Consider the following 15,677-nt stretch of genomic DNA (forward strand, 5'->3'; position numbering starts at 1 on the left):
TTTTTGCTTCCATGTGAGGTATAAAGGCATTAGTGGAGATCAGGTATTGGTTAACTTTCACTGTCTTTCCAAGTCATTAAATGATTTCTTCCAATCATATCTGGAAAAAAAATATTTACCACTGTTGCATACTGACATTACTATCATTTTTTCCACTTGAATTTGTCATGTAGTAACAGTTGAGTTGAGGAAATTGATTTTTGTTACAGCCTTAAAATACATTCAATTAACATTTGAGGAAAGCAAGTTCATTATTCTGTATTTATTATTATACTGATGATATTATTATTTCCAGTGATCTTTTAATCATATATAGCCATATCAACTTCTCGATCGAATTGCATATTAACTGGCAAGAGCATGTGAAATTCATTTGAAAAAGAAAGCAAGCATGTCCCTGGGAGCTGGTTGTGAACAGCCTATAGGGGGTCCAGTTATCAGATAGAGCTGGTACACTTTTTTTTTAATTTTTTTTTTTTAAGGAAAATACACATGACTTTCCTTTGTTTCCACCCAAGCCAACACACAATGCTTAACAGTTGATCCAAATGAATTCAGAAGGAATGTGCAAACCTTCTGTTTTGTGCGCTTGTGAAATAGCTTCTGAGAACAACTATCTATACCGGTCCAGCTGTCACTAAAGCTGTCCTCCCCGCCTTTCTCTTTCTTGCAGAGGGACAGAAGACTCAGGGGTTGGACAAGTGCCAAGAGAGGCCGGCTCGCCTTGCAGCTGAAACTTATACAAAGCCAGCAGGAAGAGACGCGAGGCAGCCGTCGAGAAAGAAAAGGAGTATTACAAAAAAAAAAAAAAAAAAAGTCACATTTGAGTCTGTCTTCCTCCCCGCTTTCTTGCCTTTGCACTTATCCCTTGTTGTAGCCGTACTGTATGCGCCTGCCTTCTCTGGCAGGGAGTAATTGTAAGACTGGAGGACAGGCGTAGAGGAGGGGAGGAGCTGGGTGGGTACTTTGGGTTCAGAGAGTTCAGCTGAGGAGAGAAATAAATTCATAAACAACAAAGGAGACGTGACGTCAGGTCGGAGGGGCCGTCCGAGCTCTTGGCTGAGTTTGAGCCTCCATGGAACAACTGGATTGTTAGCTCCACATGTGTGCTTGAGTACAGTACAGCTGTGTGTGTGCGTGTGTGTGTGTGTGTGTGTGTGTGTGTGTGTCCCCTATCTCCAAGTAAAGACTCAAGTGGAGTTCCTGGATCATTGCTTTTTTTCTATCTCCCGGGTGAGTGTTTGAAGGACTGGGAGAACCCGTCGAAAAATGTGCCATCCTCAGGTGCTTGTGAAAAGTAAGGGGGGTGGGGTGGGGGGGGGGGGGTAGTCTATCCAGTTTTCTGCATTTTTTGAAATGATGTCAGCTCCGCCGTGAGCTCACATTGGTCGGCCCGTGTGCTTCGAGGGCCGTGATTGGCCCACGGACAGGGGCAGAGAAAGTAGCTTTCTGTTTCTCACCAATGATTGAGGTCACTCACAGGCAGCGACTCAAACTGGGCATTTCTTTCGAATATTGACTCTTAATGTTCTCCAAATGTTCCCCTGTTGACTCTTTCCGGCATCAAGCGGCACCTCTAACACCGAGCAAACGTGGCGAGAGCGAACAATATGGCGCCAGCTCGTTTCTCTCTCGCCGCCTGTCTGTCACTGCGTCAAGGCGGAACAAGGCGAGCGGGTGTGCCTCCGGCCATTAACACACGAGCGGCCCAGCTGCTGTATTTGCCACCGCTATGTGTCACTGCATCTGCTCGGGACAATTCACGTGACTTCTTACTGTAACACTCTTTTTCTTTCCACGCTTCCCCTTGGCCGACTCCTCCTCTCTGTTCGCCCTCTCTCGCGACACTGTGTCCCTCCCTTCCTCTTTCTGTGTGTGTGCGTGTGTACGGCCGCCCTCCCTTCGCTCTCTTTCCCTCTTGGCAGCGGTGCCAAAGTGGGCAGGCAGACGGAGGCAAATACAGCACAGGCCAGAGCAGAGGGCGATCCAAAGGCTGGCAAATTGAGCATGTGAGCACGTTTGCGACCGGCGTCTGTTGCGTTTGTTTCGTTTCCTCGCATCGGGGAGTTTGTCTCGGGCGCCCGCCTCCGTTTCGGAGTCCGCTCGAGTCGCCGGCGCTCGTTTTCGGATTTGTGTTTGTAGGGCTGTGTGTCACCCTGCGCGTGAGCAGACGCACTCACGTCAGGAGGAGGGGATTGTGGGAAAAAAAAGGGGTGTTGCTCTCAGAGGGTGTGCTCTACTCCTCTCTTTTCCCGTCTTCCCGCCATCATGGCCCTCTTCTCCTCCAGTCCTCCGGCCCAGGTCGGCGCTCACATACAGGCTCCAGGTATTTTTTCTTTTTCCCCCCTGAAACACCTCTCGCTGTCTATTTCGCTGCCCTGTCACGTTGCTCTCCTACTTCCTCCGTCCTTCGCCGCGATCTTGGGCTTGTAAAACGTGTCGGTGGTCGCCAGCTGCCACGCCGCACGGCGCCATTTTGGCTCGACGGGCAAAGCGGGAGAAACTTTTGTCGAGCTCAGAGGGACTCCGGGACTCCCTGCTGTCTCTTGCGTCCCTTCACACTCTCTTGGCTCGCCTTTCTCATGCTGGTCTCACCCCCTCCCTCTCTGCTTTTCGGACCAAGCGGTGAACAATCTTTCCGTGGTTCTCCATGGCGAACAGGTGTCATGGCGTCTAACGGCGGGCGCCAGTGTGGGTTCTGTTTGTGCACTTTTGAAAGTGGCGAGCAACCGTCGAGGTTCTCGTCACTTTAAGGTCAAGTTTACCTCTCAAAGGATCACGAACGCAGGGCGACTGACGTCTCTTATCAGCGTGAGCTGTTGTGATAAGTAACACAGTGTTTCTCATTCCCTTCATGCAATGTTTGCACTTTTGTCTTTAAGGAAAAACTTTTTTTTTTTTTTTTTTTTTAAAGGGATAAACACGTTTCTGCATTGCACAATCGAGCGGCGTGACAGTCTTTCGAAAGCGGCAGCTGGAATGTTTGCCTTAACATCCTCTGTGGATTGTGTCGATCGTTTGCATCATGAAATTGAGGCAGGTTGAACGCATCTGACACAGACGAAGAAGAAGAAGAAGAAAAGTGTAGATGAGCAAAAATGCCTTTGCACTCCACGTGCGTCATTGGAAGGCGAAAAGTGAGCATTTGGATGGCTTCTTGCTGCCTTTATGAGAACATAAACACATTTCTATCTGCATTTCGGAGACTTTGGTTCATATCTCATTCGCGTTTGGTTCTAAGATGGCGCCGCGATGCCACGTGTGTACCAACGGCAGAGGCGCCATCTTTCCTCGGCCTATTTGTCCAGATTGTGTCACGTCGGGCCGACGTGTTCAGTCGCTGGCTGGTTTGGGCGTTAGGATGCAAATAAATTCCATTATCCGGCAGTTGTTTTATTCGCCTCATCATGTGAGAGTGATGAGAGATAGATAGAAGAAAAGGGCAGACAAGGGGTGCATGAGATAGGAAGAGAGATGGGAGTGGCACCAGCTCCCTCCCCACCACCTCGCGTATCCTCAGATGAACTTTGTGTGTTTCGTCATTATGTTTCTCCTTGAGGCAATCGGGCTGACTTCCTTGTTGAAGCTTATTTGCTGATATCTTGGCTGACTTGACCCGTCGCTGTTTGCAGCAAGGGGACAGGAAGTTTCTGGTGCCGCACAGGAAGCTGCAGCTGTTTCATCCGAATCATGCCAAAACCTTCATATGAAATTGCGCACACTGTAAAGAATTTCACTGTAAAATAGCAGCAGGCACACCAGTAATTTTCTGTTATTTTACATTGCACCTGCTGTAATTTATTTTAACAGAATACTACTGTATTTTGGATTAGGGTACTTGACATTAGAATAACTGTGCTATGGTATTTTTACGCCAGTTTGGATATTAAATTTGATAATAATGCATCAGATTTACATGGCGCTTTTCTGTAACACACTCAAAGCGCTTCACAATAGATATTATCCATGAAACTATGTCGGCTATGTCGCCACAGAAGCGTGGCAGCCAGCGTACGCCCTCCGTCCACCACCAAAGATTCACACCCAGCCGTACGCCAGTGTGAGTGGCAGCGGAGGCAAGGCGGGTGAAGTGTCTTGCTCAGGGACACAACGACACATGACTCGGACAGAGCGGGATTCAAACAGCCAACCCTTCGGTTACTGGACGACCATCTGTACTTCCTTAGCTGCGGCCGTCCCGTATTTTGAGGATTCTTGTATTTTACTTCAATTCTACCTTAAGACTATTGCTCATCCAGCAACACGAATGCACCACTATTCACCTGGTCGCAGGTTAAAATGTAACCCCGATGGCCCATTTCAAGGTATTGACGGGGAAACGGAGCAATATAGCTATCAAATTTTACAGATGAGTATCTGGTGTTCCCATCATTCGCCAAAACAGTGGGGACGAAATCCGCGTGGTTAATTTTAACGCAAGGCGATTCATAAAAAAGTGCAACGTATTTTCAGTCAAGTGGTGGGGATAGGAATGTGCTGCCTACTGCTTGACACAAAATACTGTTATATACTGTTAAATTACAATGTGTTATTCCTAACCAAGCATTAACTGTTCATTTACATGCGGGGATAAATATCAAACGGTAATTTACAATTAAAAATAAAAAAGTACAGTACGATACTGTTTTGACATCCGAAATGTACAGCAATCCATAATTTTATGCTGTTAAATTATTATCTATTGTTCTTGCTAAGAGATCGATTTAACTGTTGATATACATGCTGTGGATGAATATTTCACAGTATTTTGCAATTATGAAATACAGTAAAACACTGTTGTTAATTCACCGTGGATTTACAGAAATGTATTGTAGTGTATTTATCTGTGTGTGCGCGAACCCTTCATTGGGTGCCGTCCTTGTAATGACATGAATGTGGTCAGTAAGATACATTAATGAGAGATGAGCAAATATTTAAGATCTGTTATCATTATTATTATTATTATTATTGTTATTATACTTAATGGTCTGGATCATTTCTCTTTGAATGTTCTGAATTTTGATTCCGGTGTCGCCCAAGGAAGTAGACATAGTGCGGATCAAACCAACGTCATGTTGATTTTTACCAACATCAAACGATTGAATCAACAGCACCCCTGCTGGTTGTAGCTAAGTATTGCGCTCCATTTGGCCTCAATTAATTTAAGACAGAATTCTTAAACGATGGAACGATTAAGATCAACTAAATAAGATCAGAATATCTGATCAGAATATCAGATAAGACTAACAGAGGAGAAACAAAGATACTTATACAAAGCCCATGACATTGCAAATGAACTTGCAACGTTTTAGGGGTTGACCGGGTAAAGATTTTCTTGTAGCCGATTACAATGTGATCAGTTGAACCAATTCATAAATGATTTATCTTCAGCACCGTAGAGAGGTCCACAACCTTTCACGTAAAGACATATTTCGACGGACAGGCATAATAAGAAATATATATATTTTTAAAAAGTACACTATTATTCTGAATGTACTTGTTGTAAGTTGTTGTAACTTGTTAGTGGCAACGCTGCATATGTTTTTATATTTGACAAACTGTCCGCTTTCATCTTGCATTCTTTAGCATAGCGCCTTGTAACATCGTAGCCTGGCTCCAAAAAAATTAAGCATTTTCTCCATTTCATTGTTGCTATTTTACTTTTTCGCTTTTATTGTATATGGCGATTGACTTGCATAATTTGCAAGTGACTGTACTACTGGTCTAATTTTGGTTAAAGGTTTGTTGCATAATTCTGTCGTATGCCATAATGCGACAAGTGTTACGAGACAGTGTCTTGTTGTCTGATCCATGTTGCGATATGAATAAAGTTTCCCGACATTTGTTGTCCGCATATTTTGGGACGTTACATTTTGGCAATATAGAAGGAACTTCCCTTCATGCCGCTGCACTTGTTTCACGCCAACAATCCTATGGTCCCGATGGATATTGAATTAGAATTTTAAGACTAGCGGAGATCAGAATAGCCGAATCTAGCGAGGCTAACTGCTATCCACGTGAGTTCAGTTACTCTTTCTGTTACAGTGCACAAACATCCTTTTTTCACCTTCCCGGAGCTGTGAAGGAGTACGACTCTCACCTTGTTGGCCTGACATTTCGCTGCTTCACAAAGAAATACAGTCGCTGTGACAGTCGCAGAAAAGCCAGTCCTAGGTCCTCTGTAAATTGACCAATTAGAAAACAAGATAACAGAAACACGTGATTAACGGAAAGTCGATTTCAAGCGTTAAACGTCGATGCCTTTGACTTGTTGGTTCAGCCCCAATCAAGCTTTTAGGAATACAGACTAATCTATGTTTGAAAAGATGGTGGGACAATGTGATAAGGACACAATGGAGCTTTTACTTCGGCATTATCTGAGTCACTCATGTTTGCCCACCGTTAGCATCAGAGGTATTTCCATGCAATTAACATGTAGCAAAGCAGCATCGGTTACACTGACGGTTCGGGTCAAACAAGTGTGTCACTGTGGTTGAGAACATGCGTTGTGTGTTCATGCTTTATTTTGTGCTTCAGACTGGCTAATGAGGAGCTCAAGAACATTAAGTGCGAGCACCATGCCAAGCGGGCAGCTCGGTGGCAGTTCTTCCGCAAACGTAAAGGATTGAGAGAAAGTAGAATAAGTAAAGTGACTTTGGATTCGTAGCATGACAACCCAGATGAATCCTTTTTTTTGATCATCTTAATTGTGGGAATTCTTCATTCAACCAATTAGCTAGCATAATCCTCTGCCAAATCCCCCGCCTCCCTTGCCTCCTTCCCTCCCGCATTGAAATTCTGCCAGACACACAGACACTGCCCATTCTTGGCATCAAGCTTGGCGAGAAACTGTGAGACCAAAAGAGTGACAGAGACACATTCTTTTGCAGTCGTCTGGTGACCACTTTGTATTTGTGCCAAGCATTCTTCATGACTGGGGAGACTGACAAGTATTTCCTTGACTCGACTTTGATCAGCTGCTGACTATTTTTTGGGTGTCGGCTGATATACGAGTTTAATTGTGTGTTTTACATAAATGTGACATGCCCAGAACCAAAATCATTTGTTTATGTCAGGCTAGGGGTGGGCGATACGGCAAAAATATCAAATCATGATTTTTAAAAATATAAAATCACAATCATGATATTTTATTGTTTCTTTTTTTTACATTGTTTTTTTAGACTAATTTGCACATTTTTTTTTTACCATTTTCTTCATGTTAAACACACAAAACGTATTTAAAATGTATATAAAACTCTAAAAGAAAAAACAATGACATTTTAAGACAGCTAAGCTTTCTGAACAGGTTTTAATTTGAATCGTGACAATTTTTATCAAAACGTGCAGTAGATGTAAACATAAAAGGTAACATAACGTAAACATAAAAACACGGCTCGTCACGCGGTTCTCATACTTTGAAGAACCTTTTAAATCCCCCGTTTTACACTGTTTTAATGGGAATCATGTCTTTAGCGAGGTAATACGTCACTGCCTCATTTACTTCTTTACACCGCTTGCTTGTTTTTTCATACGGAGTGACTGTGTTACCGTGGGTTGCGTTAGCTTGGAGCTAGCGGCTGCCTCTGGCTACCATGTGTCTGATCTCCGTTTGTTTTGGCTGTCGGCGTAAGTTTTTGGGTGCTGTCTCCGCAACTGATTAAACAGGTTTGTTGTGTTGCCATCTGACGTCCGAACCGAGTCTCTGAAAACTTTGCAAATAACTGGTTTGCGCTTTATCCTCAGAGGAAAAGCCAAACCAAATCGACACTGTGGATGTGGAGTTTTTTTTCGGGACCAACTCCACTTCGTGGTGACTTTCCGCTATAGCTTCCCGCTATACAAACAAACAGGAAGGCGGGGAGTGTCACGTACGGTGCACTTGCATGCTGTGATTGGTTGGTCAGTAATGTGTCAGCGGCTATGCGCCGCCATAGAGCTAAACTGTATAGAACGTGCCCTGTAGACGATCAAACGATCTTTCGGCTTTATGAGGTAGTTAACACGTTAAACCCCTTAGCGATCTAATATCGTCATATCGCCCACCCCTATGTTAGGCTATGCTAACACTGCAGCTCGGTTCCGATATTTTTGCCCATATCTGATTTTTTCATGCAGTGTGAACAGTACAATTCACATTTTTTTCAAATCCGCCTCTTTGATATATAAATCGGATATTTTTGTAATGCGTCTGCAGTATGAACGCCCATCTGTACACATTCGACCTATACATTATCAAAAGCCCAATATGCGTTTTGCGCGGGCGGGGGAGAGTGGTTGAGACGGGAGACTACTGAGAGCCATCCGTGAACCAGCAAGGTTGTTTCGAGTATAAATCTTGTCTTTATATTTGACTTTAATTTAATCCCACTTGAAACATGAAGCATAAAGTTGACGTGTGGTGATAGTAGTAAATCAGCCACGCAGGCACTTCATTTATGACGCGCAGCAATGACATTGCGTCATCTATATTGGACATCTCGATGAAATGGGAAGATCGAGGAACGTTGCCTTATATTCCCAAAATATTTCTAGGTCCTCCCGCCTCACTAATCTGGCGATATGAGATTAAATGAGCCCCTGCATGCGGGACCACTTCCGTAAACACTGTGCTACGCGACATCGGTTTTTCTGTGCCCGTCACTCGACATCGTACTTGCATCACAGACACGTTGCATTCACATTAGAAGCCGAATTTGTTTTTGGAATGTGAACGAGTACATAAAAAGATCAGATCAAACAAAAAAAAAAAAATCAAAACTGGGCATCACGCCCTGCAGTGTGAACATAGCCTTAGTTTAATTCATTGACTTTATTCTTATTGTTGTATTCACTGTTGGCATGATATCGATACTGTATTGGTTCTTTGGTGAGCTGAGATGGTGATTTTGCTGGACATTGGCAGAGTTTTGGAACCCTCACACTAAGTCATGGGAAACTACCCGTAATTTAAGCCATCGGACGGACAACATATCATGTTTGATAAATGCGAAGCTGGCACCAGGTTGTGGGTTCCGTGGCTTCATGCGACTTCACCTGATTCAGGGACAGGGCCTTCCACAAAGTATTACTACACAGTTGGAAGCATTGAACTAGTCAAATGAAAGTCGTTCGAAATTACACGTATACTGTAGTTGTCACTTGAATCTTGGATGCTGATTGGCACAATTTTTCTTTTTTTTTTTTAACTGTCCACAAGCTGTCATCTTGCAGCTTGCTGACGTGGATTTACGGGAACATGCACTCATTCCCATGCTACTGAAAAGGCATGAGCACCAAATGTTACACCCAGAAGACCTCACATGACTAGATTGATGGACCTTAACTTCACAACAGTTTGGAGTAGGGTCAATATCACATGAAGTGCTTTTGGTGTCCTCATTGAATCACTCAAGTTATCAAGAAAAGGGAGGAGAATGTATAGTAATGAGACTGAAGTTTTATTATAAGTGGCCAGACATTTGTACACATACCAGAGTAATGATAAGTCTCCTAAAATGTGTTCCCCTTATTTTAAACCATGTTTTCCCCCATTGGATGGGATTTTGGCATGTCCCACACACTGCTATGCTAACTACAGTGTGTAATAAGTGGTTAAATGATCCTAAATCATTTTAAAAATGGTTTTATTGTCCACAATAAGTTTTGATCATGTACGCGTATATCCTATTTTTTTTTTCAGATTGAACATTTTGCGGCGGTACGGTGGTCGATTGGTTAGCACGTCCGCCTCACAGTTCAGAGGTCGTGGGTTCGACCCCTGCCTGCGTGGGTTTTCTCCGGGAACTCCGGTTTCCTCCCACATTCCAAAAACATGCATGGTAAGTTGATTGGACACTCTAAATTGCCCCTAGGTGAGATTGTGAGTGTGGATGTTTGTTTGCCTCTGTGTGCCCTGCGATTGGCTGGCAACCAATTCAGGGTGTCCCCCGCCTACTGCCCAAAGACAGCTGTGATAGGCTCCAGCACGCCCGCGACCCTTGTGAGGACAAGCGGTATAGCTAACGGATGGATGGATGATCATTTTGCATGTGTCCCTGAAATTGCTGTCCACCCTGTCATTATGGGGTAACTGCCCCTTCAAAAACACAACGAAACAAAAACTATTACGTTTTCAGTGACATTATGATCAGCATTTTGTCTTTCTTCATTGGGGACTGAAACCTATTTGCAGAATAAATATTCACACTTATGTTTCGTAATTTTCGTAACATTGTGTGTATAGTTGGATGTTGTCAAGCTTAACATGTCCACCCTGTCTTAGTGAAATTTTAATTGATATTAAAAACATTCTGAAATTCAAAATATATTTGATTAACAGGATACTGCAGCTTGGTAACTGAAACATGTTGCCAAGCAAATGTCCTCCATGTGCTCATAAAATGCTGACATTGGCCAAAATTGTCCACCTTGTCATTGTCCATCCTGTCAGCAAGATCACATACAGTATTTTGCTGTTTGCAGCAACACTGTCTGTTTGCAGGAAATAATAATAATAATAATAAAAATAATAATAATAATAATAATAATTTTTAAAAAGTGTGGTAGCTTGACCAATATACATTTCTAACTGCATGACATCTATTTGATACAACTGATATGAAGTTCAAAGGAACATATCGTCGCTGTCCTGTGAAAAACACTCATCTCCAATTTTGGAAACATTTTTAATCTTCACATTAATACGATGTCTGTAATGCGGAAAAACCATTCATGTCAAAATAAGAAAATGAAAAAAAAAATGGAGATAAGTGTTTTTCGCATGACAGCGACGATATGAAATTCTCAAAGGCACCTTTTAGTGATACTGTTCTGTCTCCGTTGTGTCTGGCCTGTGATGCCAACATGCAATTGACCCAGAAGCAGACCATTCAGCCATGTGACCCATATTTGCCCCTAACTACATTGTCACTGTGCCACTGCAATATTAGACTGTCCACTCCAGTCAGGGGCTGTTTTCTTTCTGGCCAAACATAGCTTGTAGATGTGCCATTGGCTCTGTTGCAGGGGTGGGCATCATGCCAACGCATTCCCCACCCCCACCTCCGCCCTATGCCTGTCTGGTCTTCAAATCAGACTAAAAGAGTCTATGGATGTTAATGACGGGCTAGTCTGGACCTGCGTCAGGATGTATGCTAATTTATGTGAGTCGTGTACCTTGCAGACATTTCGCTACTTGAAATACTCAGTAACTCTTTTTCTGCCACATTACATGCCCGATCTTAATCTGTGGTTGTGTCATCTGAATGAGTTGGCTGCGAGTTGCCGTTTGGCACAAGTTCGAGTCTCCATCACTCGAGACGGAACAGCACCAGGGGACATTACAATGGAAAAAATGTTTTACTGCAGACCTAAAATGGCCGGTGCGCACAACGCCATTTTGTATTTCCTTGTTTTGTTTCGGAGGGCAGAATCCCAGCCTTGTATTCGATCCGAGGCAGCTGCCGGCAGCCATGTTTGCTAATGTTCCGGAGTGTGTGTGTCTACCTTTATCTGAGGAGCAGCACAGGGATAGCCCGCTGGAATGAGCTCCGTTTTTGGCAAAACGGAAATGAGCTCCTGCCACAGAGGCGATTCGTTTTTTTTTTTTTTTTCTTCTTTCTCTTTCAATCACATGCTAGAGTCTCAGGAAGCCAGTGAGTGAGTACTTTGTTTGTCTTTCACACATTTCTCCTGTCAGTGTGCTTATGTCTGATATATTTTAACTAATAATTAAATCGAGCACTTGCTCTCTTTGGAAATTTTTCAGCATTAATAATTAATCATTTTGTTCCCAGTGTCCACTTTTCTACACAATATTCACATTGATATATCAGGTCATTTGGAAGGAGTGCATGATATAATTGACTGTTTTGACCTGAATGCATTTGAGCAAAAACACAAAGATAACCCTTTTGTCTGTTTCTCTTGTAGCATCACAGTCGTGCGACCTTGATGGCGCCAGCATGCGAGGCAACATGAATGCTGCCCTTGGGCCTGAGGTAGTAGATTGAATAGTTGTGAGGGTCGTGTAGCCTCTTTTCGAGATAACTATACAATCTACTGTCTTTCCCAAGGAGACAGCTTACTCAGCCAATCCGTCGCCCAGGTGACAACTACACTGGCCAGTCAGAGAACATGCAGGCAGCATACACGGATTGTTGTGACCGTTTGCTCCAAGTGGTGTATTTGGTTACGTCACAGGTGGATGTGAATTTGAATGGGCTTTGTCAGGGTGAGGTAGTAGGTTGTATAGTTTCGTTGGTGGGTCTACACCTTAATTAGGTGATAACTATACAGTCTATTGCCTTCCTTGAGAAGCTCACAGACAACTGGCACTGTTTCCCAACCGTAATAGAGCTGGCATTTGACATTAGAAAAATCTCAAGGAACACCACCAAACAAAAATGTCACAAAATGTTTTTTTTTCTGTAGACTGGACGGTAATAATTGTCTCAATATACTAAACTCACAAATGTGCTCAATGTGAAATCTGGGTCTGTTTATTTGAACACATTTTTATTGTTATTTATATTATCTTATTATTATTATTTTTGTTGTATGAATAGCAACATGTCCAACACAATGTTCTGCATGTCAATATACATTTCTGGCAAAGATAGATAATAATTACACAGAGGCGCAGGAAACCACTAGATTACGTACAGTATTGAAGAATGCATGTACCCATCATTGTAAGTGTCATGTGACTATCTTTCAGTTTGTAAATGACAATAAAGTTGTTTCAAATGAGTCGAATTACCTTGCTTCTGTTTGAGTGTGGATACAAAAGACATTAGATGCCTCACTTTAAGTAAAAGCAACACAGATCATATAGCGCCAAGCAAAATGCACCAAATAATCACAATCATATTTTGGGGAATAGGCTCCATATACAGCGTATGTAATCGTTCATGCGATGATTACATATAGTTACTCATTTAGATAAACACCAAAACTAGCATACATTGCTTCCATAAAGTATTCAGAGGGTTTCACTTTTTTCACATTTTGTCATGTTGCAGCAACATTCCAAAATACAATAAATTCATGTTTCCCCTGAAAATTCTACACGCAACACTCCATAATGTCAATTTGAAAAAAGTGTTTTAAATGAATAAATGTTTGCAACTTTAAAAAAACAAGGAAATCACATGTACATAAGTATTCACAGTCTTTGTCATAAAGCTCAAAATTGGGCTGTGGCGCATCGTGTTTCCACTGACCATCCTTGAGACATTCCTACAGCTTAATTAGGGTCTAGCGTGGGAAATTCAGTTAAGTAGACATTAAGGTCCTACAGGAAAAGAGTGCATTTCAGAGCACAAACTAAGCATGAAGTCTAAGGGATTGCCTGTAGACCTCTGAGACAGGATTGTCTTGAGGCACAAATTGGGAGAAGTGTACAGAAAAAAATCTGCAGCTTTGAAGGTTCCAATGAATGGAAGAAGTTCCAGACTAGCAGGACTCTTCCAAGAGCTGGCTGCCCATCCAAACTGAGCAATTGGGGGAGAAGGGCCTTAGTCAGGAAGGGCCCCACGGACCCGACGGCCACTCTGTCAGAACCCTAGCGGCACTCTGTGGAGAGAGGAGAACCTTCCAGAAGGACAACCATCTCTGCAGAACCCCACCAATCAGGTCTGTATGGAATCTTCTTAGTAAACGGCACATGGCAGCCCATTTGGAGATTGCCAGGCACCTGAAGGACTCGCAGACACGAGAGAAAGAAAATTCTCTGGTCTGATGAGACAAAGATTGAACTCTTGTGCATGAATGCCAACCTCATGTTTGGAGGAAACCAGGCACCGCTCATCACTTGAACAATACCATCCCCACAGTGAATCGTGCTGGCGACAGCATCATGAAGTGAGGATGATTTCAGTGGTTGGAACTTGGAAACTAGTCAGGATTGAGGGAAAGGTGAATGTAGCAATGTATAGAGATATCCTTGATGAAAACCTGTTCCAGAGTGGTCAGGGCCTCAGACGGGGGTGAAGGTTAACCTTCCAACAGGACAACGAACCTAAGCCCAGCCAGAGTCCAAAGCTGAATCTGATCGAACACCTCTGCAGAGATCTGAAAATGGGTGAGCACCGACGCACCAACCTGATAGCGCTTGAGAAGTGCTGCAAAGATGAGTAGACAACAGCCCAAAGATAGGTGTGCCAAGCTTGTGGTATCAAAATATTCAAAAGACATGATGCTGTAATTATTGCCAAAGGTGCATCAACAAAGTATTGAGCAAAGGCTGTGAACACATTTGTAGAATTGATGATTTAGTTTTAAATCATGAAAAAAATGTACACAAACAAATACAACACAACTTTCGCACATTGTCATTATGGGGTGTTGCGTGTCGAATTTAAAAAAAATAAAACTATTTCATTTTGCGGTGAGGCTGTAACGTGGAATGTGGAAAAAGAAACGCTGTAAATACTTTCCGAATGTATAGTATGTACTTTTCTAATGATTACATAAATGTTTAAACCACCACTGTATGTAACACTCACTGTGATAATAAATATTACAATATTAACCCCAGAACACTAACGTTGAAATTACCATCGAAACACCGTAATACCATCACTAACGTCGGGTACATTTAACCCGCTATAATATCCCGGATAAAATAAATTTTTCATAAACTTATGTAAAAGTACAACACTGTATGCCGAATTGGAAGTTGTTTTCTTTAATTTCTCGAAACAAAACATCACATTAAAAAATGTGTGCGTGAAAATCACCCGACGTTAGTGTTCTAGGGTTAATAAAATATTCAATATTCAATCGGTGTAACAAGATCCTGAAATGTACCTGTGAAATGTGGGCTTTCTAAATAAATATCACTAACGTTTGTATTTAACTGATATTGATTAAACATTGTGATATTATGTGATTTATCAATTTAACTTCACAGCAATCACCGGAGAAAGACTAGTAGAAAAAAACCTTACCTCCTGACAGCTGTTTCCGACTGCTTCCTGAGACCTTTAATGTTTGGGAAACCTACAAAGTGTGAGAAAAGTTAGTTAGACAACCAACAATAATCCGAGTTCAGTAGTTACAAAGTGAAATAGGAAAGACTTCCGCGTTTGGAGGTCGGTTTCACTGGGGAATTTCATAATGTACATGCACATGCAATGCACATAATCCCAATTTTGGCCTCCCTTCACTGGCTACCAGTGCATTTTAGGGTTCATTTTAAGATGCTTAAATTTGTTTACAAGTACCTCTCTGAGCTCCTCCACACCTTCCCGAAGCCTCAGGTCTGCGGACCTGCTCGAGGTGCCGAGGACCAAGCGGTGCCTCAGAGGGGATCGGGCCTTTTCTGTTGCTGGTCCTTCTCTTTGGACCTTCCATTAAATGTTAGGCAAGCCCGCTCTCTGTCCATTTTTAAAAGCCGTTTGGAGACACATTTCTATTTGATTCGACGTGAGACTGACAGTTTTCTGGAATCTATTGTACATAGTATTTTGTGTTGATTTATTGCTTTCACTTGTTATATTATTGCTATTTTGTTGTTGTTGTTGTGAAATGCGCTATATAAATAAAATTGTATTGTATTGTATAACGTATGCAGATTCAATTAGCAAAATAATGTTATCATGACCAAACATTTAATGCAATTCAAACTCATTGTTCAGTCTTACCTGAGAAAGGTAACCTCACGAGAGCTGACTGGTTGGGTAAAACTGCTCATA

General features: G+C 42.5%; 1 protein-coding gene and 1 long non-coding RNA gene across 2 annotated transcripts in view; one reads left to right on the plus strand and one right to left on the minus strand.

Annotated features, from left to right (window-relative positions):
• Positions 1-15,293, minus strand: part of tead3a (TEA domain family member 3 a) — a 40,216-nt gene extending 24,923 nt beyond the window's left edge. The window contains exons 1-2 of the mRNA XM_086047468.1: positions 15,207-15,293; positions 14,931-14,982 (exon numbers count right to left, since the gene is read on the minus strand). The gene's annotated coding sequence lies outside the window, so the exon portion shown is untranslated. The remainder of the gene's footprint in view (positions 1-14,930; positions 14,983-15,206) is intronic.
• Positions 2,024-12,735, plus strand: LOC147152937 (uncharacterized). Its single transcript, XR_015089030.1, has 3 exons — positions 2,024-2,326; positions 11,911-11,978; positions 12,054-12,735. It is a non-coding gene; the product is annotated as an uncharacterized LOC147152937 (long non-coding RNA).
• Positions 15,294-15,677: the final 384 nt, after the last annotated feature.

The sequence above is a fragment of the Filicampus tigris genome, chromosome 1, assembly GCF_054856515.1.
Source record: "Filicampus tigris isolate MCC_2025a chromosome 1, RoL_Ftig_1.0, whole genome shotgun sequence".
Classification (NCBI taxonomy): domain Eukaryota; kingdom Metazoa; phylum Chordata; class Actinopteri; order Syngnathiformes; family Syngnathidae; genus Filicampus; species Filicampus tigris.